Here is a 27,199-nt window from a genome sequence, read left to right as displayed (position 1 = left end):
TGTGCATGGCACTGACATTGCTGTAATGGATGAGGTGGTGATATCATTATTGTGCATGGCACTGACATTGCTGTAATGGATGAGGTGGTGATATCATTATTGTGCATGGCACTGACATTGCTGTAATGGATGAGGTGGTGATATCATTATTGTGCATGGCACATTGCTGTAATGGATGAGGTTGTGATATCATTAGTGTGCATGGCACATTGCTGTAATGGATGAGGGGGTGATATTATTGTGCATGGCACTGACATTGCTGTAATGGATGAGGTGGTGATATCATTATTGTGCATGGCACTGACATTGCTGTAATGGATGAGGTGGTGATATCATTATTGTGCATGGCACATTGCTGTAATGGATGAGGTTGTGATATCATTAGTGTGCATGGCACATTGCTGTAATGGATGAGGCGGTGATATCATTATTGTGCATGGCACTGACATTGCTGTAATGGATGAGGCGGTGATATCATTATTGTGCATGGCACTGACATTGCTGTAATGGATGAGTGGGTGATATCATTATTGTGCATGGCACTGACATTGCTGTAATGGATGAGACGGTGATATCATTATTGTGCATGGCACATTGCTGTATTGGATGAGGCAGTGATATAATTATTGTGCATGGCACATTGCTGTAATGGATGAGGCGGTGAAATCATTATTGTGCATGGCACATTGCTGTAATGGATGAGGCAGTGTTATCATTATTGTGCATGGCACATTGCTGTAATGGCGGTGTTATCTTTATTGTGCATGGCACATTGCTGTAATGGATGAGGTGGTGATATCATTATTGTGCATGGCACATTGCTGTAGTGGATGAGGTGGTGACATCATTATTGTGCATGGCATTGACATTGCTGTAATGGATGAGGTGGTGATATCATTATTGTGCATGGCACATTGCTGTAATGGATGAGGTTGTGATATCATTAGTGTGCATGGCACATTGCTGTAATGGATGAGGCGGTGATATCATTATTGTGCATGGCACTGACATTGCTGTAATGGATGAGGGGGTGATATCATTATTGTGCATGGCACATTGCTGTAATGGATGAGGTGGTGATATCATTATTGTGCATGGCACATTGCTGTAATGGATGAGGGGGTGATATTATTGTGCATGGCATTGACATTGCTGTAATGGATGAGGCAGTGATATCATTATTGTGCATGGCACTGACATTGCTGTAATGGATGAGGCAGTGATATCATTATTGTGCATGGCACATTGCTGTAATGGATGAGGTGGTGATATCATTATTGTGCATGGCACTGACATTGCTGTAATGGATGAGGCGGTGATATCATTATTGTGCATGGCACTGACATTGTTGTAATGGATGAGGCAGTGATATCATTATTGTTTTTGTTTTTTGTTTTTTAACTTAGTCGTTGCCAATTAGTTTTTATTATTTTCTCCCCAAATTGAAATGCCCAATTGTTTTTTAGGCTCAGCTCACCGCTACCACCCCTGCGCTGACTTGGGAGGGGCGACGATGAACACACGCTGTCCTCCGAAGCGTGTGCTGTCATCCGCCCTCTTCTTTACACTCTGCAGACTCACCGTGCAGCTGCCTCAGAGCTACAGCGTCGGAGGACAATGCAGCTCTGGGCAGCTTACAGGGAAGTCCGCAGGCGCCCAGCCAGACTACAGGGGTCGCTGGTGCGTGGTGAGCCGAGGACACTCTGGCCGACCTAACCCTCCCTCCCCCCGGGCGACGCTCGGCCAATTGAGCACTGCCCCCAGGAAGCTCCCGTTCACGGTCGGCTGTGGAATAGCCTGGATTCTAACTCGCGACGTCCGGCTATAGAGCGCATCCTGCACTCTAGCGAGTGCTTTTTACTGGATGTGCCACTCGGGAGCCCCAGTGATATCATTATTGTGCATGGCACTGACATTGCTGTAATGGATGAGACAGTGATATCATTATTGTGCATGGCACTGACATTGCTGTAATGGATGAGGTGGTGATATCATTATTGTGCATGGCACTGACATTGCTGTAATGGATGAGGTGGTGATATCATTATTGTGCATGGCACATTGCTGTAATGGATGAGGTTGTGATATCATTAGTGTGCATGGCACATTGCTGTAATGGATGAGGCGGTGATATCATTATTGTGCATGGCACTGACATTGCTGTAATGGATGAGGCGGTGATATCATTATTGTGCATGGCACTGACATTGCTGTAATGGATGAGTGGGTGATATCATTATTGTGCATGGCACTGACATTGCTGTAATGGATGAGACGGTGATATCATTATTGTGCATGGCACATTGCTGTATTGGATGAGGCAGTGATATAATTATTGTGCATGGCACATTGCTGTAATGGATGAGGCGGTGAAATCATTATTGTGCATGGCACATTGCTGTAATGGATGAGGCAGTGTTATCATTATTGTGCATGGCACATTGCTGTAATGGATGAGGCGGTGTTATCTTTATTGTGCATGGCACATTGCTGTAATGGATGAGGTGGTGATATCATTATTGTGCATGGCACATTGCTGTAGTGGATGAGGCGGTGATATCATTATTGTGCATGGCACTGACATTGCTGTAATGGATGAGGTGGTGATATCATTATTGTGCATGGCACATTGCTGTAATGGATGAGGTTGTGATATCATTAGTGTGCATGGCACATTGCTGTAACGGATGAGGCGGTGATATCATTATTGTTCATGGCACTGACATTGCTGTAATGGATGAGGGGGTGATATCATTATTGTGCATGGCACATTGCTGTAATGGATGAGGGGGTGATATTATTGTGCATGGCACTGACATTGCTGTAATGGATGAGGTGGTGATATCATTATTGTGCATGGCACTGACATTGCTGTAATGGATGAGGTGGTGATATCAGTATTGTGCATGGCACTGACATTGCTGTAATGGATGAGGTGGTGATATCATTATTGTGCATGGCACATTGCTGTAATGGATGAGGTTGTGATATCATTAGTGTGCATGGCACATTGCTGTAATGGATGAGGGGGTGATATTATTGTGCATGGCACTGACATTGCTGTAATGGATGAGGTGGTGATATCATTATTGTGCATGGCACTGACATTGCTGTAATGGATGAGGTGGTGATATCATTATTGTGCATGGCACATTGCTGTAATGGATGAGGTTGTGATATCATTAGTGTGCATGGCACATTGCTGTAATGGATGAGGCGGTGATATCATTATTGTGCATGGCACTGACATTGCTGTAATGGATGAGGCGGTGATATCATTATTGTGCATGGCACTGACATTGCTGTAATGGATGAGTGGGTGATATCATTATTGTGCATGGCACTGACATTGCTGTAATGGATGAGACGGTGATATCATTATTGTGCATGGCACATTGCTGTATTGGATGAGGCAGTGATATAATTATTGTGCATGGCACATTGCTGTAATGGATGAGGCGGTGAAATCATTATTGTGCATGGCACATTGCTGTAATGGATGAGGCAGTGTTATCATTATTGTGCATGGCACATTGCTGTAATGGATGAGGCGGTGTTATCTTTATTGTGCATGGCACATTGCTGTAATGGATGAGGTGGTGATATCATTATTGTGCATGGCACATTGCTGTAGTGGATGAGGTGGTGACATCATTATTGTGCATGGCATTGACATTGCTGTAATGGATGAGACGGTGATATCATTATTGTGCATGTCACATTGCTGTAATGGATGAGGCAGTGATATCATTATTGTGCATGGCACATTGCTGTAACGGATGAGGCGGTGATATCATTATTGTGCATGGCACTGACATTGCTGTAATGGATGAGGGGGTGATATCATTATTGTGCATGGCACATTGCTGTAATGGATGAGGGGGTGATATTATTGTGCATGGCACTGACATTGCTGTAATGGATGAGGTGGTGATATCATTATTGTGCATGGCACTGACATTGCTGTAATGGATGAGGTGGTGATATCATTATTGTGCATGGCACATTGCTGTAATGGATGAGGTTGTGATATCATTAGTGTGCATGGCACATTGCTGTAATGGATGAGGTGGTGATATCATTATTGTGCATGGCACATTGCTGTAATGGATGAGGGGGTGATATTATTGTGCATGGCACTGACATTGCTGTAATGGATGAGGTGGTGATATCATTATTGTGCATGGCACTGACATTGCTGTAATGGATGAGGTGGTGATATCATTATTGTGCATGGCACATTGCTGTAATGGATGAGGTTGTGATATCATTAGTGTGCATGGCACATTGCTGTAATGGATGAGGCGGTGATATCATTATTGTGCATGGCACTGACATTGCTGTAATGGATGAGACAGTGATATCATTATTGTGCATGGCACATTGCTGTAATGGAGGGTGATATCATTATTGTGCATGGCACTGACATTGTTGTAATGGATGAGGCAGTGATATCATTATTGTTTTTGTTTTTTGTTTTTTAACTTAGTCGTTGCCAATTAGTTTTTATTATTTTCTCCCCAAATTGAAATGCCCAATTGTTTTTTAGGCTCAGCTCACCGCTACCACCCCTGCGCTGACTTGGGAGGGGCGACGATGAACACACGCTGTCCTCCGAAGCGTGTGCTGTCATCCGCCCTCTTCTTTACACTCTGCAGACTCACCGTGCAGCTGCCTCAGAGCTACAGCGTCGGAGGACAATGCAGCTCTGGGCAGCTTACAGGGAAGTCCGCAGGCGCCCAGCCAGACTACAGGGGTCGCTGGTGCGTGGTGAGCCGAGGACACCCTGGCCGACCTAACCCTCCCTCCCCCCGGGCGACGCTCGGCCAATTGAGCACTGCCCCCAGGAAGCTCCCGTTCACGGTCGGCTGTGGAATAGCCTGGACTCTAACTCGCGACGTCCGGCTATAGAGCGCATCCTGCACTCTAGCGAGTGCTTTTTACTGGATGTGCCACTCGGGAGCCCCAGTGATATCATTATTGTGCATGGCACTGACATTGCTGTAATGGATGAGACAGTGATATCATTATTGTGCATGGCACTGACATTGCTGTAATGGATGAGACGGTGATATCATAATTGTGCATGGCACTGACATTGCTGTTATGGATGAGATAGTGATATCATTATTTTGCATGGCACATTGATGTAATGCATGAGGCAGTGATATCATTATTGTGCATGTTACATTGCTGTAGTGGATGAGGTGGTGATATCATTATTGTGCATGGCACATTGCTGTAATGGATGAGGCGGTGATATCATTATTGTGCATGGCACTGAGATTGCTGTAATGGAGAGACGGTGATATCATTATTGTGCATGGCACATTGCTGTAATGGATGAGGCGGTGATATCATTATTGTGCATGGCACATTGCTGTAATGGATGAGGGGGTGATATTATTGTGCATGGCACTGACATTGCTGTAATGGATGAGGTGGTGATATCATTATTGTGCATGGCACATTGCTGTAATGGATGAGGTGGTGATATCATTATTGTGCATGGCACATTGCTGTAATGGATGAGGGGGTGATATTATTGTGCATGGCACTGACATTGCTGTAATGGATGAGGTGGTGATATCATTATTGTGCATGGCACTGACATTGCTGTAATGGATGAGGTGGTGATATCATTATTGTGCATGGCACATTGCTGTAATGGATGAGGTTGTGATATCATTAGTGTGCATGGCACATTGCTGTAATGGATGAGGCGGTGATATCATTATTGTGCATGGCACTGACATTGCTGTAATGGATGAGGGGGTGATATCATTATTGTGCATGGCACATTGCTGTAATGGATGAGGTGGTGATATCATTATTGTGCATGGCACATTGCTGTAATGGATGAGGGGGTGATATTATTGTGCATGGCATTGACATTGCTGTAATGGATGAGGCAGTGATATCATTATTGTGCATGGCACTGACATTGCTGTAATGGATGAGGCAGTGATATCATTATTGTGCATGGCACATTGCTGTAATGGATGAGGTGGTGATATCATTATTGTGCATGGCACTGACATTGCTGTAATGGATGAGGTGGTGATATCATTATTGTGCATGGCACTGACATGCTGTAATGGATGAGGTGGTGATATCATTATTGTGCATGGCACATTGCTGTAATGGATGAGGTTGTGATATCATTAGTGTGCATGGCACATTGCTGTAATGGATGAGGCGGTGATATCATTATTGTGCATGGCACTGACATTGCTGTAATGGATGAGGGGGTGATATCATTATTGTGCATGGCACATTGCTGTAATGGATGAGGTGGTGATATCATTATTGTGCATGGCACATTGCTGTAATGGATGAGGCGGTGATATCATTATTGTGCATGGCACTGACATTGCTGTAATGGATGAGGGGGTGATATCATTATTGTGCATGGCACATTGCTGTAATGGATGAGGTGGTGATATCATTATTGTGCATGGCACATTGCTGTAATGGATGAGGCGGTGATATCATTATTGTGCATGGCACTGACATTGCTGTAATGGATGAGGCGGTGATATCATTATTGTGCATGGCACTGACATTGTTGTAATGGATGAGGCAGTGATATCATTATTGTTTTTGTTTTTTGTTTTTTAACTTAGTCGTTGCCAATTAGTTTTTATTATTTTCTCCCCAATTTGAAATGCCCAATTATATTTTAGGTTCAGCTCACCGCTACCACCCCTGCGCTGACTTGGGAGGGGCGACGATGAACACACGCTGTCCTCCGAAGCGTGTGCTGTCATCCGCCCTCTTCTTTACACTCTGCAGACTCACCGTGCAGCTGCCTCAGAGCTACAGCGTCGGAGGACAATGCAGCTCTGGGCAGCTTACAGGGAAGTCCGCAGGCGCCCAGCCAGACTACAGGGGTCGCTGGTGCGTGGTGAGCCGAGGACACCCTGGCCGACCTAACCCTCCCTCCCCCCGGGCGACGCTCGGCCAATTGAGCACTGCCCCCAGGAAGCTCCCGTTCACGGTCGGCTGTGGAATAGCCTGGACTCTAACTCGCGACGTCCGGCTATAGAGCGCATCCTGCACTCTAGCGAGTGCTTTTTACTGGATGTGCCACTCGGGAGCCCCAGTGATATCATTATTGTGCATGGCACTGACATTGCTGTAATGGATGAGGCAGTGATATCATTATTGTGCATGGCACATTGCTGTAATGGATGAGGCAGTGCTATCATTATTGTGCATGTCACATTGCTGTAATGGATGAGGCAGTGATATCATTATTGTGCATGGCACATTGCTGTAACGGATGAGGCGGTGATATCATTATTGTGCATGGCACTGACATTGCTGTAATGGATGAGGGGGTGATATCATTATTGTGCATGGCACATTGCTGTAATGGATGAGGGGGTGATATTATTGTGCATGGCACTGACATTGCTGTAATGGATGAGGTGGTGATATCATTATTGTGCATGGCACTGACATTGCTGTAATGGATGAGGTGGTGATATCATTATTGTGCATGGCACTGACATTGCTGTAATGGATGAGGTGGTGATATCATTATTGTGCATGGCACATTGCTGTAATGGATGAGGTTGTGATATCATTAGTGTGCATGGCACATTGCTGTAATGGATGAGGGGGTGATATTATTGTGCATGGCACTGACATTGCTGTAATGGATGAGGTGGAGATATCATTATTGTGCATGGCACTGACATTGCTGTAATGGATGAGGTGGTGATATCATTATTGTGCATGGCACATTGCTGTAATGGATGAGGTTGTGATATCATTAGTGTGCATGGCACATTGCTGTAATGGATGAGGCGGTGATATCATTATTGTGCATGGCACTGACATTGCTGTAATGGATGAGGCGGTGATATCATTATTGTGCATGGCACTGACATTGCTGTAATGGATGAGTGGGTGATATCATTATTGTGCATGGCACTGACATTGCTGTAATGGATGAGACGGTGATATCATTATTGTGCATGGCACATTGCTGTATTGGATGAGGCAGTGATATAATTATTGTGCATGGCACATTGCTGTAATGGATGAGGCGGTGAAATCATTATTGTGCATGGCACATTGCTGTAATGGATGAGGCAGTGTTATCATTATTGTGCATGGCACATTGCTGTAATGGATGAGGCGGTGTTATCTTTATTGTGCATGGCACATTGCTGTAATGGATGAGGTGGTAATATCATTATTGTGCATGGCACTGACATTGCTGTAATGGATGAGGTGGTGATATCATTATTGTGCATGGCACATTGCTGTAATGGATGAGGTTGTGATATCATTAGTGTGCATGGCACATTGCTGTAATGGATGAGGTGGTGATATCATTATTGTGCATGGCACATTGCTGTAATGGATGAGGGGGTGATATTATTGTGCATGGCACTGACATTGCTGTAATGGATGAGGTGGTGATATCATTATTGTGCATGGCACTGACATTGCTGTAATGGATGAGGTGGTGATATCATTATTGTGCATGGCACATTGCTGTAATGGATGAGGTTGTGATATCATTAGTGTGCATGGCACATTGCTGTAATGGATGAGGCGGTGATATCATTATTGTGCATGGCACTGACATTGCTGTAATGGATGAGGCGGTGATATCATTATTGTGCATGGCACTGACATTGCTGTAATGGATGAGTGGGTGATATCATTATTGTGCATGGCACTGACATTGCTGTAATGGATGAGACGGTGATATCATTATTGTGCATGGCACATTGCTGTATTGGATGAGGCAGTGATATAATTATTGTGCATGGCACATTGCTGTAATGGATGAGGCGGTGAAATCATTATTGTGCATGGCACATTGCTGTAATGGATGAGGCAGTGTTATCATTATTGTGCATGGCACATTGCTGTAATGGATGAGGCGGTGTTATCTTTATTGTGCATGGCACATTGCTGTAATGGATGAGGTGGTGATATCATTATTGTGCATGGCACATTGCTGTAGTGGATGAGGCGGTGATATCATTATTGTGCATGGCACTGACATTGCTGTAATGGATGAGGTGGTGATATCATTATTGTGCATGGCACATTGCTGTAATGGATGAGGTTGTGATATCATTAGTGTGCATGGCACATTGCTGTAATGGATGAGGCGGTGATATCATTATTGTGCATGGCACTGACATTGCTGTAATGGATGAGGGGGTGATATCATTATTGTGCATGGCACATTGCTGTAATGGATGAGGTGGTGATATCATTATTGTGCATGGCACATTGCTGTAATGGATGAGACGGTGATATCATTATTGTTCATGGGACATTGCTGTAATGGATGAGGCAGTGATATAATTATTCTGCATGGCACTGACATTGCTGTAATGGATGAGGCGGTGATATCATTATTGTGCATGGCACTGACATTGCTGTAATGGATGAGACAGTGATATCATTATTGTGCATGGCACATTGCTGTAATGGATGAGGGGGTGATATTATTGTGCATGGCACTGACATTGCTGTAATGGATGAGGGGGTGATATTATTGTGCATGGCACTGACATTGCTGTAATGGATGAGGTTGTGATATCATTAGTGTGCATGGCACATTGCTGTAATGGATGAGGTGGTGATATCATTATTGTGCATGGCACATTGCTGTAATGGATGAGGTTGTGATATCATTAGTGTGCATGGCACATTGCTGTAATGGATGAGGGGGTGATATTATTGTGCATGGCACTGACATTGCTGTAATGGATGAGGTGGTGATATCATTATTGTGCATGGCACTGACATTGCTGTAATGGATGAGGTGGTGATATCATTATTGTGCATGGCACATTGCTGTAATGGATGAGGTTGTGATATCATTAGTGTGCATGGCACATTGCTGTAATGGATGAGGCGGTGATATCATTATTGTGCATGGCACTGACATTGCTGTAATGGATGAGTGGGTGATATCATTATTGTGCATGGCACTGACATTGCTGTAATGGATGAGACGGTGATATCATTATTGTGCATGGCACATTGCTGTATTGGATGAGGCAGTGATATAATTATTGTGCATGGCACATTGCTGTAATGGATGAGGCGGTGAAATCATTATTGTGCATGGCACATTGCTGTAATGGATGAGGCAGTGTTATCATTATTGTGCATGGCACATTGCTGTAATGGATGAGGCGGTGTTATCTTTATTGTGCATGGCACATTGCTGTAATGGATGAGGTGGTGATATCATTATTGTGCATGGCACTGACATTGCTGTAATGGATGAGGTGGTGATATCATTATTGTGCATGGCACATTGCTGTAATGGATGAGGCGGTGTTATCTTTATTGTGCATGGCACATTGCTGTAATGGATGAGGTGGTGATATCATTAGTGTGCATGGCACAGTGCTGTAATGGATGAGGCGGTGATATCATTATTGTGCATGGCACTGACATTGCTGTAATGGATGAGGTGATATCATTATTGTGCATGGCACTGACATTGCTGTAATGGATGAGTGGGTGATATCATTATTGTGCATGGCACTGACATTGCTGTAATGGATGAAACGGTGATATCATTATTGTGCATGGCACATTGCTGTATTGGATGAGGCAGTGATATAATTATTGTGCATGGCACATTGCTGTAATGGATGAGGCGGTGAAATCATTATTGTGCATGGCACATTGCTGTAATGGATGAGGCAGTGTTATCATTATTGTGCATGGCACATTGCTGTAATGGATGAGGCGGTGTTATCTTTATTGTGCATGGCACATTGCTGTAATGGATGAGGTGGTGATATCATTATTGTGCATGGCACATTGCTGTAGTGGATGAGGCGGTGATATCATTATTGTGCATGGCACTGACATTGCTGTAATGGATGAGACGGTGATATCATTATTGTTCATGGCACATTGCTGTAATGGATGAGGCAGTGATATCATTATTGTGCATGGCACATTGCTGTAATGGATGAGGCGGTGATATCATTATTGTGCATGGCACTGACATTGCTGTAATGGATGAGACGGTGATATCATTATTGTGCATGGCACATTGCTGTATTGGATGAGGCAGTGATATAATTATTGTGCATGGCACATTGCTGTAATGGATGAGGCGGTGAAATCATTATTGTGCATGGCACATTGCTGTAATGGATGAGGCAGTGTTATCATTATTGTGCATGGCACATTGCTGTAATGGATGAGGCGGTGTTATCTTTATTGTGCATGGCACATTGCTGTAATGGATGAGGTGGTGATATCATTATTGTGCATGGCACATTGCTGTAGTGGATGAGGCGGTGATATCATTATTGTGCATGGCACTGACATTGCTGTAATGGATGAGGGGGTGATATCATTATTGTGCATGGCACATTGCTGTAATGGATGAGGTGGTGATATCATTATTGTGCATGGCACATTGCTGTAATGGATGAGACGGTGATATCATTATTGTTCATGGGACATTGCTGTAATGGATGAGGCAGTGATATAATTATTCTGCATGGCACTGACATTGCTGTAATGGATGAGGCGGTGATATCATTATTGTGCATGGCACTGACATTGCTGTAATGGATGAGACAGTGATATCATTATTGTGCATGGCACATTGCTGTAATGGATGAGGCGGTGATATCATTACTGTGCATGGCACTGACATTGTTGTAATGGATGAGGCAGTGATATCATTATTGTTTTTGTTTTTTGTTTTTTAACTTAGTCGTTGCCAATTAGTTTTTATTATTTTCTCCCCAAATTGAAATGCCCAATTGTTTTTTAGGCTCAGCTCACCGCTACCACCCCTGCGCTGACTTGGGAGGGGTGAAGATGAACACACGCTGTCCTCCGAAGCGTGTGCTGTCATCCGCCCGCTTCTTTACACGCTGCAGACTCACCGTGCAGCTGCCTCAGAGCTACAGCGTCGGAGGACAATGCAGCTCTGGGCAGCTTACAGGGAAGTCCGCAGGCGCCCAGCCAGACTACAGGGGTCGCTGGTGCGTGGTGAGCCGAGGACACCCTGGCCGACCTAACCCTCCCTCCCCCCGGGCGACGCTCGGCCAATTGAGCACTGCCCCCAGGAAGCTCCCGTTCACGGTCGGCTGTGGAATAGCCTGGACTCTAACTCGCGACGTCCGGCTATAGAGCGCATCCTGCACTCTAGCGAGTGCTTTTTACTGGATGTGCCACTCGGGAGCCCCAGTGATATCATTATTGTGCATGGCACTGACATTGCTGTAATGGATGAGGCAGTGATATCATTATTGTGCATGGCACATTGCTGTAATGGATGAGGCAGTGATATCATTATTGTGCATGTCACATTGCTGTAATGGATGAGGCAGTGATATCATTATTGTGCATGGCACATTGCTGTAACGGATGAGGCGGTGATATCATTATTGTGCATGGCACTGACATTGCTGTAATGGATGAGGGGGTGATATCATTATTGTGCATGGCACATTGCTGTAATGGATGAGGGGGTGATATTATTGTGCATGGCACTGACATTGCTGTAATGGATGAGGGGGTGATATTATTGTGCATGGCACTGACATTGCTGTAATGGATGAGGTTGTGATATCATTAGTGTGCATGGCACATTGCTGTAATGGATGAGGTGGTGATATCATTATTGTGCATGGCACATTGCTGTAATGGATGAGGTTGTGATATCATTAGTGTGCATGGCACATTGCTGTAATGGATGAGGGGGTGATATTATTGTGCATGGCACTGACATTGCTGTAATGGATGAGGTGGTGATATCATTATTGTGCATGGCACTGACATTGCTGTAATGGATGAGGTGGTGATATCATTATTGTGCATGGCACATTGCTGTAATGGATGAGGTTGTGATATCATTAGTGTGCATGGCACATTGCTGTAATGGATGAGGCGGTGATATCATTATTGTGCATGGCACTGACATTGCTGTAATGGATGAGGCGGTGATATCATTATTGTGCATGGCACTGACATTGCTGTAATGGATGAGTGGGTGATATCATTATTGTGCATGGCACTGACATTGCTGTAATGGATGAGACGGTGATATCATTATTGTGCATGGCACATTGCTGTATTGGATGAGGCAGTGATATAATTATTGTGCATGGCACATTGCTGTAATGGATGAGGCGGTGAAATCATTATTGTGCATGGCACATTGCTGTAATGGATGAGGCAGTGTTATCATTATTGTGCATGGCACATTGCTGTAATGGATGAGGCGGTGTTATCTTTATTGTGCATGGCACATTGCTGTAATGGATGAGGTGGTGATATCATTATTGTGCATGGCACTGACATTGCTGTAATGGATGAGGTGGTGATATCATTATTGTGCATGGCACATTGCTGTAATGGATGAGGCGGTGTTATCTTTATTGTGCATGGCACATTGCTGTAATGGATGAGGTGGTGATATCATTAGTGTGCATGGCACAGTGCTGTAATGGATGAGGCGGTGATATCATTATTGTGCATGGCACTGACATTGCTGTAATGGATGAGGTGATATCATTATTGTGCATGGCACTGACATTGCTGTAATGGATGAGTGGGTGATATCATTATTGTGCATGGCACTGACATTGCTGTAATGGATGAAACGGTGATATCATTATTGTGCATGGCACATTGCTGTATTGGATGAGGCAGTGATATAATTATTGTGCATGGCACATTGCTGTAATGGATGAGGCGGTGAAATCATTATTGTGCATGGCACATTGCTGTAATGGATGAGGCAGTGTTATCATTATTGTGCATGGCACATTGCTGTAATGGATGAGGCGGTGTTATCTTTATTGTGCATGGCACATTGCTGTAATGGATGAGGTGGTGATATCATTATTGTGCATGGCACATTGCTGTAGTGGATGAGGCGGTGATATCATTATTGTGCATGGCACTGACATTGCTGTAATGGATGAGACGGTGATATCATTATTGTTCATGGCACATTGCTGTAATGGATGAGGCAGTGATATCATTATTGTGCATGGCACATTGCTGTAATGGATGAGGCGGTGATATCATTATTGTGCATGGCACTGACATTGCTGTAATGGATGAGACAGTGATATCATTATTGTGCATGGCACATTGCTGTAATGGATGAGACGGTGATATCATTATTGTTCATGGGACATTGCTGTAATGGATGAGGCAGTGATATAATTATTCTGCATGGCACTGACATTGCTGTAATGGATGAGGCGGTGATATCATTACTGTGCATGGCACTGACATTGCTGTAATGGATGAGACAGTGATATCATTATTGTGCATGGCATATTGCTGTAATGGATGAGGCGGTGATATCATTACTGTGCATGGCACTGACATTGTTGTAATGGATGAGGCAGTGATATCATTATTGTTTTTGTTTTTTGTTTTTTAACTTAGTCGTTGCCAATTAGTTTTTATTATTTTCTCCCCAAATTGAAATGCCCAATTGTTTTTTAGGCTCAGCTCACCGCTACCACCCCTGCGCTGACTTGGGAGGGGTGAAGATGAACACACGCTGTCCTCCGAAGCGTGTGCTGTCATCCGCCCGCTTCTTTACACGCTGCAGACTCACCGTGCAGCTGCCTCAGAGCTACAGCGTCGGAGGACAATGCAGCTCTGGGCAGCTTACAGGGAAGTCCGCAGGCGCCCAGCCAGACTACAGGGGTCGCTGGTGCGTGGTGAGCCGAGGACACCCTGGCCGACCTAACCCTCCCTCCCCCCGGGCGACGCTCGGCCACTTGAGCACTGCCCCCAGGAAGCTCCCGTTCACGGTCGGCTGTGGAATAGCCTGGACTCTAACTCGCGACGTCCGGCTATAGAGCGCATCCTGCACTCTAGCGAGTGCTTTTTACTGGATGTGCCACTCGGGAGCCCCAGTGATATCATTATTGTGCATGGCACTGACATTGCTGTAATGGATGAGGCAGTGATATCATTATTGTGCATGGCACATTGCTGTAATGGATGAGGTTGTGATATCATTAGTGTGCATGGCACATTGCTGTAATGGATGAGGCGGTGATATCATTATTGTGCATGGCACTGACATTGCTGTAATGGATGAGGCGGTGATATCATTATTGTGCATGGCACTGACATTGCTGTAATGGATGAGTGGGTGATATCATTATTGTGCATGGCACTGACATTGCTGTAATGGATGAGATGGTGATATCATTATTGTGCATGGCACATTGCTGTATTGGATGAGGCAGTGATATAATTATTGTGCATGGCACATTGCTGTAATGGATGAGGCGGTGAAATCATTATTGTGCATGGCACATTGCTGTAATGGATGAGGCAGTGTTATCATTATTGTGCATGGCACATTGCTGTAATGGATGAGGCGGTGTTATCTTTATTGTGCATGGCACATTGCTGTAATGGATGAGGTGGTGATATCATTATTGTGCATGGCACTGACATTGCTGTAATGGATGAGGTGGTGATATCATTATTGTGCATGGCACATTGCTGTAATGGATGAGGTTGTGATATCATTAGTGTGCATGGCACATTGCTGTAATGGATGAGGTGGTGATATCATTATTGTGCATGGCACATTGCTGTAATGGATGAGGCGGTGATATCATTATTGTGCATGGCACTGACATTGCTGTAATGGATGAGTGGGTGATATCATTATTGTGCATGGCACTGACATTGCTGTAATGGATGAGACGGTGATATCAATATTGTGCATGGCACATTGCTGTATTGGATGAGGCAGTGATATAATTATTGTGCATGGCACATTGCTGTAATGGATGAGGCGGTGAAATCATTATTGTGCATGGCACATTGCTGTAATGGATGAGGCAGTGTTATCATTATTGTGCATGGCACATTGCTGTAATGGATGAGGCGGTGTTATCTTTATTGTGCATGGCACATTGCTGTAATGGATGAGGTGGTGATATCATTATTGTGCATGGCACATTGCTGTAGTGGATGAGGCGGTGATATCATTATTGTGCATGGCACTGACATTGCTGTAATGGATGAGACGGTGATATCATTATTGTTCATGGCACATTGCTGTAATGGATGAGGCAGTGATATCATTATTGTGCATGGCACATTGCTGTAATGGATGAGGCGGTGATATCATTATTGTGCATGGCACTGACATTGCTGTAATGGATGAGACAGTGATATCATTATTGTGCATGGCACATTGCTGTAATGGATGAGACGGTGATATCATTATTGTTCATGGGACATTGCTGTAATGGATGAGGCAGTGATATAATTATTCTGCATGGCACTGACATTGCTGTAATGGATGAGGCGGTGATATCATTATTGTGCATGGCACTGACATTGCTGTAATGGATGAGACAGTGATATCATTATTGTGCATGGCACATTGCTGTAATGGATGAGGCGGTGATATCATTACTGTGCATGGCACTGACATTGTTGTAATGGATGAGGCAGTGATATCATTATTGTTTTTGTTTTTTGTTTTTTAACTTAGTCGTTGCCAATTAGTTTTTATTATTTTCTCCCCAAATTGAAATGCCCAATTGTTTTTTAGGCTCAGCTCACCGCTACCACCCCTGCGCTGACTTGGGAGGGGTGAAGATGAACACACGCTGTCCTCCGAAGCGTGTGCTGTCATCCGCCCGCTTCTTTACACGCTGCAGACTCACCGTGCAGCTGCCTCAGAGCTACAGCGTCGGAGGACAATGCAGCTCTGGGCAGCTTACAGGGAAGTCCGCAGGCGCCCAGCCAGACTACAGGGGTCGCTGGTGCGTGGTGAGCCGAGGACACCCTGGCCGACCTAACCCTCCCTCCCCCCGGGCGACGCTCGGCCAATTGAGCACTGCCCCCAGGAAGCTCCCGTTCACGGTCGGCTGTGGAATAGCCTGGACTCTAACTCGCGACGTCCGGCTATAGAGCGCATCCTGCACTCTAGCGAGTGCTTTTTACTGGATGTGCCACTCGGGAGCCCCAGTGATATCATTATTGTGCATGGCACTGACATTGCTGTAATGGATGAGGCAGTGATATCATTATTGTGCATGGCACATTGCTGTAATGGATGAGGCAGTGATATCATTATTGTGCATGTCACATTGCTGTAATGGATGAGGCAGTGATATCATTATTGTGCATGGCACATTGCTGTAACGGATGAGGCGGTGATATCATTATTGTGCATGGCACTGACATTGCTGTAATGGATGAGGGGGTGATATCATTATTGTGCATGGCACATTGCTGTAATGGATGAGGGGGTGATATTATTGTGCATGGCACTGACATTGCTGTAATGGATGAGGGGGTGATATTATTGTGCATGGCACTGACATTGCTGTAATGGATGAGGTTGTGATATCATTAGTGTGCATGGCACATTGCTGTAATGGATGAGGTGGTGATATCATTATTGTGCATGGCACATTGCTGTAATGGATGAGGTTGTGATATCATTAGTGTGCATGGCACATTGCTGTAATGGATGAGGGGGTGATATCATTATTGTGCATGGCACTGACATTGCTGTAATGGATGAGGTGGTGATATCATTATTGTGCATGGCACATTGCTGTAATGGATGAGGTTGTGATATCATTAGTGTGCATGGCACATTGCTGTAATGGATGAGGCGGTGATATCATTATTGTGCATGGCACTGACATTGCTGTAATGGATGAGGCGGTGATATCATTATTGTGCATGGCACTGACATTGCTGTAATGGATGAGTGGGTGATATCATTATTGTGCATGGCACTGACATTGCTGTAATGGATGAGACGGTGATATCATTATTGTGCATGGCACATTGCTGTATTGGATGAGGCAGTGATATAATTATTGTGCATGGCACATTGCTGTAATGGATGAGGCGGTGAAATCATTATTGTGCATGGCACATTGCTGTAATGGATGAGGCAGTGTTATCATTATTGTGCATGGCACATTGCTGTAATGGATGAGGCGGTGTTATCTTTATTGTGCATGGCACATTGCTGTAATGGATGAGGTGGTGATATCATTATTGTGCATGGCACTGACATTGCTGTAATGGATGAGGTGGTGATATCATTATTGTGCATGGCACATTGCTGTAATAGATGAGGCGGTGTTATCTTTATTGTGCATGGCACATTGCTGTAATGGATGAGGTGGTGATATCATTAGTGTGCATGGCACATTGCTGTAATGGATGAGGCGGTGATATCATTATTGTGCATGGCACTGACATTGCTGTAATGGATGAGGTGATATCATTATTGTGCATGGCACTGACATTGCTGTAATGGATGAGTGGGTGATATCATTATTGTGCATGGCACTGACATTGCTGTAATGGATGAAACGGTGATATCATTATTGTGCATGGCACATTGCTGTATTGGATGAGGCAGTGATATAATTATTGTGCATGGCACATTGCTGTAATGGATGAGGCGGTGAAATCATTATTGTGCATGGCACATTGCTGTAATGGATGAGGCAGTGTTATCATTATTGTGCATGGCACATTGCTGTAATGGATGAGGCGGTGTTATCTTTATTGTGCATGGCACATTGCTGTAATGGATGAGGTGGTGATATCATTATTGTGCATGGCACATTGCTGTAGTGGATGAGGCGGTGATATCATTATTGTGCATGGCACTGACATTGCTGTAATGGATGAGACGGTGATATCATTATTGTTCATGGCACATTGCTGTAATGGATGAGGCAGTGATATCATTATTGTGCATGGCACATTGCTGTAATGGATGAGGCGGTGATATCATTATTGTGCATGGCACTGACATTGCTGTAATGGATGAGACAGTGATATCATTATTGTGCATGGCACATTGCTGTAATGGATGAGACGGTGATATCATTATTGTTCATGGGACATTGCTGTAATGGATGAGGCAGTGATATAATTATTCTGCATGGCACTGACATTGCTGTAATGGATGAGGCGGTGATATCATTATTGTGCATGGCACTGACATTGCTGTAATGGATGAGACAGTGATATCATTATTGTGCATGGCACATTGCTGTAATGGATGAGGCGGTGATATCATTACTGTGCATGGCACTGACATTGTTGTAATGGATGAGGCAGTGATATCATTATTGTTTTTGTTTTTTGTTTTTTAACTTAGTCGTTGCCAATTAGTTTTTATTATTTTCTCCCCAAATTGAAATGCCCAATTGTTTTTTAGGCTCAGCTCACCGCTACCACCCCTGCGCTGACTTGGGAGGGGTGAAGATGAACACACGCTGTCCTCCGAAGCGTGTGCTGTCATCCGCCCGCTTCTTTACACGCTGCAGACTCACCGTGCAGCTGCCTCAGAGCTACAGCGTCGGAGGACAATGCAGCTCTGGGCAGCTTACAGGGAAGTCCGCAGGCGCCCGGCCAGACTACAGGGGTCGCTGGTGCGTGGTGAGCCGAGGACACCCTGGCCGACCTAACCCTCCCTCCCCCCGGGCGACGCTCGGCCAATTGAGCACTGCCCCCAGGAAGCTCCCGTTCACGGTCGGCTGTGGAATAGCCTGGACTCTAACTCGCGACGTCCGGCTATAGAGCGCATCCTGCACTCTAGCGAGTGCTTTTTACTGGATGTGCCACTCGGGAGCCCCAGTGATATCATTATTGTGCATGGCACTGACATTGCTGTAATGGATGAGGCAGTGATATCATTATTGTGCATGGCACATTGCTGTAATGGATGAGGCAGTGATATCATTATTGTGCATGTCACATTGCTGTAATGGATGAGGCAGTGATATCATTATTGTGCATGGCACATTGCTGTAACGGATGAGGCGGTGATATCATTATTGTGCATGGCACTGACATTGCTGTAATGGATGAGGGGGTGATATCATTATTGTGCATGGCACATTGCTGTAATGGATGAGGGGGTGATATTATTGTGCATGGCACTGACATTGCTGTAATGGATGAGGGGGTGATATTATTGTGCATGGCACTGACATTGCTGTAATGGATGAGGTTGTGATATCATTAGTGTGCATGGCACATTGCTGTAATGGATGAGGTGGTGATATCATTATTGTGCATGGCACATTGCTGTAATGGATGAGGTTGTGATATCATTAGTGTGCATGGCACATTGCTGTAATGGATGAGGGGGTGATATTATTGTGCATGGCACTGACATTGCTGTAATGGATGAGGTGGTGATATCATTATTGTGCATGGCACTGACATTGCTGTAATGGATGAGGTGGTGATATCATTATTGTGCATGGCACATTGCTGTAATGGATGAGGTTGTGATATCATTAGTGTGCATGGCACATTGCTGTAATGGATGAGGCGGTGATATCATTATTGTGCATGGCACTGACATTGCTGTAATGGATGAGGCGGTGATATCATTATTGTGCATGGCACTGACATTGCTGTAATGGATGAGTGGGTGATATCATTATTGTGCATGGCACTGACATTGCTGTAATGGATGAGACGGTGATATCATTATTGTGCATGGCACATTGCTGTATTGGATGAGGCAGTGATATAATTATTGTGCATGGCACATTGCTGTAATGGATGAGGCGGTGAAATCATTATTGTGCATGGCACATTGCTGTAATGGATGAGGCAGTGTTATCATTATTGTGCATGGCACATTGCTGTAATGGATGAGGCGGTGTTATCTTTATTGTGCATGGCACATTGCTGTAATGGATGAGGTGGTGATATCATTATTGTGCATGGCACTGACATTGCTGTAATGGATGAGGTGGTGATATCATTATTGTGCATGGCACATTGCTGTAATGGATGAGGCGGTGTTATCTTTATTGTGCATGGCACATTGCTGTAATGGATGAGGTGGTGATATCATTAGTGTGCATGGCACAGTGCTGTAATGGATGAGGCGGTGATATCATTATTGTGCATGGCACTGACATTGCTGTAATGGATGAGGTGATATCATTATTGTGCATGGCACTGACATTGCTGTAATGGATGAGTGGGTGATATCATTATTGTGCATGGCACTGACATTGCTGTAATGGATGAAACGGTGATATCATTATTGTGCATGGCACATTGCTGTATTGGATGAGGCAGTGATATAATTATTGTGCATGGCACATTGCTGTAATGGATGAGGCGGTGAAATCATTATTGTGCATGGCACATTGCTGTAATGGATGAGGCAGTGTTATCATTATTGTGCATGGCACATTGCTGTAATGGATGAGGCGGTGTTATCTTTATTGTGCATGGCACATTGCTGTAATGGATGAGGTGGTGATATCATTATTGTGCATGGCACATTGCTGTAGTGGATGAGGCGGTGATATCATTATTGTGCATGGCACTGACATTGCTGTAATGGATGAGACGGTGATATCATTATTGTTCATGGCACATTGCTGTAATGGATGAGGCAGTGATATCATTATTGTGCATGGCACATTGCTGTAATGGATGAGGCGGTGATATCATTATTGTGCATGGCACTGACATTGCTGTAATGGATGAGACAGTGATATCATTATTGTGCATGGCACATTGCTGTAATGGATGAGACGGTGATATCATTATTGTTCATGGGACATTGCTGTAATGGATGAGGCAGTGATATAATTATTCTGCATGGCACTGACATTGCTGTAATGGATGAGGCGGTGATGTGCATGGCACTGACATTGCTGTAATGGATGAGACAGTGATATCATTATTGTGCATGGCACATTGCTGTAATGGATGAGGCGGTGATATCATTACTGTGCATGGCACTGACATTGTTGTAATGGATGAGGCAGTGATATCATTATTGTTTTTGTTTTTTGTTTTTTAACTTAGTCGTTGCCAATTAGTTTTTATTATTTTCTCCCCAAATTGAAATGCCCAATTGTTTTTTAGGCTCAGCTCACCGCTACCACCCCTGCGCTGACTTGGGAGGGGTGAAGATGAACACACGCTGTCCTCCGAAGCGTGTGCTGTCATCCGCCCGCTTCTTTACACGCTGCAGACTCACCGTGCAGCTGCCTCAGAGCTACAGCGTCGGAGGACAATGCAGCTCTGGGCAGCTTACAGGGAAGTCCGCAGGCGCCCGGCCAGACTACAGGGGTCGCTGGTGCGTGGTGAGCCGAGGACACCCTGGCCGACCTAACCCTCCCTCCCCCCGGGCGACGCTCGGCCAATTGAGCACTGCCCCCAGGAAGCTCCCGTTCACGGTCGGCTGTGGAATAGCCTGGACTCTAACTCGCGACGTCCGGCTATAGAGCGCATCCTGCACTCTAGCGAGTGCTTTTTACTGGATGTGCCACTCGGGAGCCCCAGTGATATCATTATTGTGCATGGCACTGACATTGCTGTAATGGATGAGGCAGTGATATCATTATTGTGCATGGCACATTGCTGTAATGGATGAGGCAGTGATATCATTATTGTGCATGTCACATTGCTGTAATGGATGAGGCAGTGATATCATTATTGTGCATGGCACATTGCTGTAACGGATGAGGCGGTGATATCATTATTGTGCATGGCACTGACATTGCTGTAATGGATGAGGGGGTGATATCATTATTGTGCATGGCACATTGCTGTAATGGATGAGGGGGTGATATTATTGTGCATGGCACTGACATTGCTGTAATGGATGAGGGGGTGATATTATTGTGCATGGCACTGACATTGCTGTAATGGATGAGGTTGTGATATCATTAGTGTGCATGGCACATTGCTGTAATGGATGAGGTGGTGATATCATTATTGTGCATGGCACATTGCTGTAATGGATGAGGTTGTGATATCATTAGTGTGCATGGCACATTGCTGTAATGGATGAGGGGGTGATATTATTGTGCATGGCACTGACATTGCTGTAATGGATGAGGTGGTGATATCATTATTGTGCATGGCACTGACATTGCTGTAATGGATGAGGTGGTGATATCATTATTGTGCATGGCACATTGCTGTAATGGATGAGGTTGTGATATCATTAGTGTGCATGGCACATTGCTGTAATGGATGAGGCGGTGATATCATTATTGTGCATGGCACTGACATTGCTGTAATGGATGAGGCGGTGATATCATTATTGTGCATGGCACTGACATTGCTGTAATGGATGAGTGGGTGATATCATTATTGTGCATGGCACTGACATTGCTGTAATGGATGAGACGGTGATATCATTATTGTGCATGGCACATTGCTGTATTGGATGAGGCAGTGATATAATTATTGTGCATGGCACATTGCTGTAATGGATGAGGCGGTGAAATCATTATTGTGCATGGCACATTGCTGTAATGGATGAGGCAGTGTTATCATTATTGTGCATGGCACATTGCTGTAATGGATGAGGCGGTGTTATCTTTATTGTGCATGGCACATTGCTGTAATGGATGAGGTGGTGATATCATTATTGTGCATGGCACTGACATTGCTGTAATGGATGAGGTGGTGATATCATTATTGTGCATGGCACATTGCTGTAATGGATGAGGCGGTGTTATCTTTATTGTGCATGGCACATTGCTGTAATGGATGAGGTGGTGATATCATTAGTGTGCATGGCACAGTGCTGTAATGGATGAGGCGGTGATATCATTATTGTGCATGGCACTGACATTGCTGTAATGGATGAGGTGATATCATTATTGTGCATGGCACTGACATTGCTGTAATGGATGAGTGGGTGATATCATTATTGTGCATGGCACTGACATTGCTGTAATGGATGAAACGGTGATATCATTATTGTGCATGGCACATTGCTGTATTGGATGAGGCAGTGATATAATTATTGTGCATGGCACATTGCTGTAATGGATGAGGCGGTGAAATCATTATTGTGCATGGCACATTGCTGTAATGGATGAGGCAGTGTTATCATTATTGTGCATGGCACATTGCTGTAATGGATGAGGCGGTGTTATCTTTATTGTGCATGGCACATTGCTGTAATGGATGAGGTGGTGATATCATTATTGTGCATGGCACATTGCTGTAGTGGATGAGGCGGTGATATCATTATTGTGCATGGCACTGACATTGCTGTAATGGATGAGACGGTGATATCATTATTGTTCATGGCACATTGCTGTAATGGATGAGGCAGTGATATCATTATTGTGCATGGCACATTGCTGTAATGGATGAGGCGGTGATATCATTATTGTGCATGGCACTGACATTGCTGTAATGGATGAGACAGTGATATCATTATTGTGCATGGCACATTGCTGTAATGGATGAGACGGTGATATCATTATTGTTCATGGGACATTGCTGTAATGGATGAGGCAGTGATATAATTATTCTGCATGGCACTGACATTGCTGTAATGGATGAGGCGGTGATATCATTATTGTGCATGGCACTGACATTGCTGTAATGGATGAGACAGTGATATCATTATTGTGCATGGCACATTGCTGTAATGGATGAGGCGGTGATATCATTACTGTGCATGGCACTGACATTGTTGTAATGGATGAGGCAGTGATATCATTATTGTTTTTGTTTTTTGTTTTTTAACTTAGTCGTTGCCAATTAGTTTTTATTATTTTCTCCCCAAATTGAAATGCCCAATTGTTTTTTAGGCTCAGCTCACCGCTACCACCCCTGCGCTGACTTGGGAGGGGTGAAGATGAACACACGCTGTCCTCCGAAGCGTGTGCTGTCATCCGCCCGCTTCTTTACACGCTGCAGACTCACCGTGCAGCTGCCTCAGAGCTACAGCGTCGGAGGACAATGCAGCTCTGGGCAGCTTACAGGGAAGTCCGCAGGCGCCCAGCCAGACTACAGGGGTCGCTGGTGCGTGGTGAGCCGAGGACACCCTGGCCGACCTAACCCTCCCTCCCCCCGGGCGACGCTCGGCCAATTGAGCACTGCCCCCAGGAAGCTCCCGTTCACGGTCGGCTGTGGAATAGCCTGGACTCTAACTCGCGACGTCCGGCTATAGAGCGCATCCTGCACTCTAGCGAGTGCTTTTTACTGGATGTGCCACTCGGGAGCCCCAGTGATATCATTATTGTGCATGGCACTGACATTGCTGTAATGGATGAGGCAGTGATATCATTATTGTGCATGGCACATTGCTGTAATGGATGAGGCAGTGATATCATTATTGTGCATGTCACATTGCTGTAATGGATGAGGCAGTGATATCATTATTGTGCATGGCACATTGCTGTAACGGATGAGGCGGTGATATCATTATTGTGCATGGCACTGACATTGCTGTAATGGATGAGGGGGTGATATCATTATTGTGCATGGCACATTGCTGTAATGGATGAGGGGGTGATATCATTGTGCATGGCACTGACATTGCTGTAATGGATGAGGTGGTGATATCATTATTGTGCATGGCACTGACATTGCTGTAATGGATGAGGTGGTGATATCATTATTGTGCATGGCACTGACATTGCTGTAATGGATGAGGTGGTGATATCATTATTGTGCATGGCACATTGCTGTAATGGATGAGGTTGTGATATCATTAGTGTGCATGGCACATTGCTGTAATGGATGAGGGGGTGATATTATTGTGCATGGCACTGACATTGCTGTAATGGATGAGGTGGTGATATCATTAGTGTGCATGGCACAGTGCTGTAATGGATGAGGCGGTGATATCATTATTGTGCATGGCACTGACATTGCTGTAATGGATGAGGTGATATCATTATTGTGCATGGCACTGACATTGCTGTAATGGATGAGTGGGTGATATCATTATTGTGCATGGCACTGACATTGCTGTAATGGATGAAACGGTGATATCATTATTGTGCATGGCACATTGCTGTATTGGATGAGGCAGTGATATAATTATTGTGCATGGCACATTGCTGTAATGGATGAGGCGGTGAAATCATTATTGTGCATGGCACATTGCTGTAATGGATGAGGCAGTGTTATCATTATTGTGCATGGCACATTGCTGTAATGGATGAGGCGGTGTTATCTTTATTGTGCATGGCACATTGCTGTAATGGATGAGGTGGTGATATCATTATTGTGCATGGCACATTGCTGTAGTGGATGAGGCGGTGATATCATTATTGTGCATGGCACTGACATTGCTGTAATGGATGAGACGGTGATATCATTATTGTTCATGGCACATTGCTGTAATGGATGAGGCAGTGATATCATTATTGTGCATGGCACATTGCTGTAATGGATGAGGCGGTGATATCATTATTGTGCATGGCACTGACATTGCTGTAATGGATGAGACAGTGATATCATTATTGTGCATGGCACATTGCTGTAATGGATGAGACGGTGATATCATTATTGTTCATGGGACATTGCTGTAATGGATGAGGCAGTGATATAATTATTCTGCATGGCACTGACATTGCTGTAATGGATGAGGCGGTGATATCATTATTGTGCATGGCACTGACATTGCTGTAATGGATGAGACAGTGATATCATTATTGTGCATGGCACATTGCTGTAATGGATGAGGCGGTGATATCATTACTGTGCATGGCACTGACATTGTTGTAATGGATGAGGCAGTGATATCATTATTGTTTTTGTTTTTTGTTTTTTAACTTAGTCGTTGCCAATTAGTTTTTATTATTTTCTCCCCAAATTGAAATGCCCAATTGTTTTTTAGGCTCAGCTCACCGCTACCACCCCTGCGCTGACTTGGGAGGGGTGAAGATGAACACACGCTGTCCTCCGAAGCGTGTGCTGTCATCCGCCCGCTTCTTTACACGCTGCAGACTCACCGTGCAGCTGCCTCAGAGCTACAGCGTCGGAGGACAATGCAGCTCTGGGCAGCTTACAGGGAAGTCCGCAGGCGCCCAGCCAGACTACAGGGGTCGCTGGTGCGTGGTGAGCCGAGGACACCCTGGCCGACCTAACCCTCCCTCCCCCCGGGCGACGCTCGGCCAATTGAGCACTGCCCCCAGGAAGCTCCCGTTCACGGTCGGCTGTGGAATAGCCTGGACTCTAACTCGCGACGTCCGGCTATAGAGCGCATCCTGCACTCTAGCGAGTGCTTTTTACTGGATGTGCCACTCGGGAGCCCCAGTGATATCATTATTGTGCATGGCACTGACATTGCTGTAATGGATGAGGCAGTGATATCATTATTGTGCATGGCACATTGCTGTAATGGATGAGGCAGTGATATCATTATTGTGCATGTCACATTGCTGTAATGGAT

Source organism: Acipenser ruthenus, chromosome 18, assembly GCF_902713425.1.
Source record: "Acipenser ruthenus chromosome 18, fAciRut3.2 maternal haplotype, whole genome shotgun sequence".
NCBI classification, from domain to species: Eukaryota; Metazoa; Chordata; class Actinopteri; order Acipenseriformes; family Acipenseridae; genus Acipenser; species Acipenser ruthenus.
Note: the sequence above shows the minus strand (reverse complement) of the source record.